Source organism: Xiphophorus maculatus, chromosome 5 (genome assembly GCF_002775205.1).
Source record: "Xiphophorus maculatus strain JP 163 A chromosome 5, X_maculatus-5.0-male, whole genome shotgun sequence".
NCBI classification, from domain to species: Eukaryota; Metazoa; Chordata; class Actinopteri; order Cyprinodontiformes; family Poeciliidae; genus Xiphophorus; species Xiphophorus maculatus.
Genome location: NC_036447.1, coordinates 928,407 through 931,501, shown reverse-complemented (window position 1 = coordinate 931,501; position 3,095 = coordinate 928,407). Strand labels below are relative to the sequence as shown.

At 41.4% G+C, this 3,095-nt stretch overlaps 1 long non-coding RNA gene across 1 annotated transcript; it reads right to left on the bottom strand.

Moving 5' to 3' along the window:
- Nucleotides 1-339: 339 nt before the first annotated feature.
- Nucleotides 340-2,673, bottom strand: LOC111608637. The gene is made up of 3 exons (XR_002752783.1): nucleotides 1,757-2,673; nucleotides 1,494-1,640; nucleotides 340-1,333 (listed from the first exon to the last, which is right to left on the bottom strand). It is a non-coding gene; the product is annotated as an uncharacterized LOC111608637 (long non-coding RNA).
- Nucleotides 2,674-3,095: the final 422 nt, after the last annotated feature.

Sequence of the window (3,095 nt, the reverse complement as noted above, 5' to 3'; positions counted from 1 at the left end):
TGTTTCGTTTAACATGAATAAAAAACGACAACAACCAGTTTAAGTGAACTTTTCTCTTTTTTCAGAAACTTTCCAGAACTAACAGAGGCAGAATAATCATGTCTGTCAGTTTTTACAGAGGAGGGAAATAACTGGAGGAATCAGAGACCAGGTCTGTGAAAAAAGTCCCTGATCTCCCATTCAGGCTCCAGAATGGTCACTGGTTTTTGTTATGCTGCTGGTATTTGTGGGAACGCTCGGCACACATTACATCATAACACCATGTGACATAAATACAACCAGATTCCTGGACAGAAATCTGAAGAACAACGGAGCAAAGAATCAAACACGCCGAAAAGATGAAAATCAACCTCGTTTTATTGTTATAATGCAAAACAGGACAAATAGTGAAAACACAGAGCAGCTGAATGTTTACAGCAAGGAAAACATCTGGTTGGTTCAGCTCTGACTTCCACACTGAAGGTGGAAACCTGATGGACTGCAGAGGGTTTGAACTTTATGATAACCACATTAATTCAAGAGAACAAAAAACAAAATGAGATGAAGATTCAAAGTTTCTGCTGGTTAAATTCTGGCAATAAATCATGGAGGTTTGAACGTTTAGGAGGAAGAGGAGGAGCTGAGCTTCATCAGTTTAATCTCCCAGAACAACTCGTTCGCTTTGTGGAGTCTTTTTTTAAAATAAAGTCATAACTTATCTTTAAATATTTAAACAACAGAGAAAAAATTAAATCTCTAACAGTTGAAGCGTTCAGATAATTGATCAGATTTCCTGAATCAGCAGAAACAAAGAAATCTGCTTCAGTTTCTGCACAGGAGGAGTTGAGTGGATAATTCATCGCTTTCATAACGATGTAACGTGTTTAAAAGTAACATGTTAAAATCCTCAGGAGGATCATCACTTCAGTTAAATCATTTCAACTCAATGATTTAAATATGAAAACAAAAGATTTAAAGTTTGATATGTCGCCTTTAAAGGATCAAACAAACATAAGTGTAACAGTAAAGTCCATTTCTCCAGATGGAGCCGTTATGACAACCAGCCATAATTACTGTATTCGGTTCTGACCCAGAGAAGAGAGCAGGAACGTCACGGTTTCCCCAGCAGCAGCTCAACGTTCGATTCCTGCAGGAATCAACTAACTGAAAATGAGTTTTGTTCATTAGTGTGAATGTTTCTGTTCAGGTTCAAACGTTTACGACCAAATCACTGAATCATGGCTCCTTAAATCCGTCTCATGTTTTGGACGATGAGCTCCAGAGTCACAGCTGGAGGCTGCAGATGTTTCTGTCCAAGAAGATCCAGATCAGACTGTTACTGGCCTGATTGTATCTGTGGAGAGAGGAACATTACTCAGGCTGACCAGTTCTCCGCTGCAGAGGACAATGTTTTTATGAAACGTGCTGAAAATGCAGAAGCGATAAATTCATCAATCAAGCTGATTGATTATCATGAAACAGAACATGTCTGACTGCTTGGACCAAACCCTGACCTTTTCCCTTCAGCTCGTTGGTTCTCAGTCAGAAACCGGTTAGCATGTTAGCAGCGCCGAGCAGAACCAGCAGAGACGGAGCAGCGGCACCGGACCGGTGTGACCTGCCTGGTGAAGGTTCAGAGGTTACTGGACTGTGGACCGGTTCTGAACCAGAAACAGACAGAAAGCCGTTTTAAACATTTGTTTAAATCAGCAGAAAGTAGAAACTCTGAGAACTCAAAGCAGTTCGGATGGATTCTGGTTTCCCGCCGTTTCCTCACCGTCAACAGTCCGGTGAAAACGTCTCCGCGTTTCCGTTCAGGTTCTGGCCCTGATAGGTCCCGGTGTCGTTCACACAGAGGTTGAGGATGGTGAGTGACCCGGTTTCTGTATCCAGCCGGAACCTCTTGGATAACATAAATAAGTCTTTTTCGACTGAGCCAGGACGGCGCTGTCCGAACCACGAGACCAAACGACCCAATCCGCCTCTCTCAGCCTTTGGTCTCCAAAGTCCAGAGTGATTTTGTCCCCAGGTTTCCGTCTCACAGGCTGGAGATTTGTTTCTGCTGCAGCGAGAAGCAGAAATATCAAATATTTCTGTCAAATATTTACAGGATAATAAATATTTTCTTCTAAAGCTTTATGTGTTTCAGGATCTGGTAGCAACGGTTTGTGGATTTTTCTGTGGAACATAAATTAAAACTATTCTCAGAAAATTTGTCTCTTTAAGGATTTTTTCAGAAGACATAAATTAATCAAAAGAAAATTCAGTTTGGGAGCAAAGTGACAGCAGCCAATCAGAAAGCGCCACTCATTTTCCCTGAACCTGATTGGCTGCAAACCCAAAGACATAGTGGAGCAGTCCTAAAGTTTTAATGTGAGTTTTAATGAGTATTATTATATATTTAGTTTTGAGCTGTTAAAAAGGAGCAACAAGAGTTTTTAAAAACAAGTCGATCTACCATCAATACGCAGACAGGACAAAATCACCAGCATGAAGGTCAGAATGCATGAAAACAGAGCAGCTGGTCATCATAAAGCTCAAAACAATGGGATGTAAAGTACCGACTGACCAGCAGTGATGTGAAATATTATGAACCAGAACGCTGCTGTTTTTGTGTCTGTATTTAGCATGTTAGCAGAGCAGGTTAGCATGTTAGCAGAGCAGGTTAGCATGTTAGCAGAGCAGGTTAGCATGTTAGCAGAGCAGGTTAGCGTGTTAGCAGAGCAGGTTAGCATGTTAGCAGAGCAGGTTAGCATGTTAGCAGAGCAGGTTAGCGTGTTAGCAGAGCAGGTTAGCGTGTTAGCAGAGCAGGTTAGCATGTTAGCAGAGCAGGTGGAAACAGACATGCCAAGATATCTGCGGTGGCTGTGGTGAGGATGGACAGCATGACAGAAGAGACTGCTAGTCAGATTTCTGGAACATTAAAACAATATAAAACAATATAAAACATAAAACGTCTCGGTGTTCTGGGTCCATAACGGCCAGAAAAGATGAGGCAGATGATATTTATCTGCTGCAGGTTCCACAAAATGTGGCAGAAAGGTAAAAATATGTCTGCATGGAACAGATTAATGCAGCAGAGCTGCAAACAAAGTTCATGCAATTAAACCAAAATA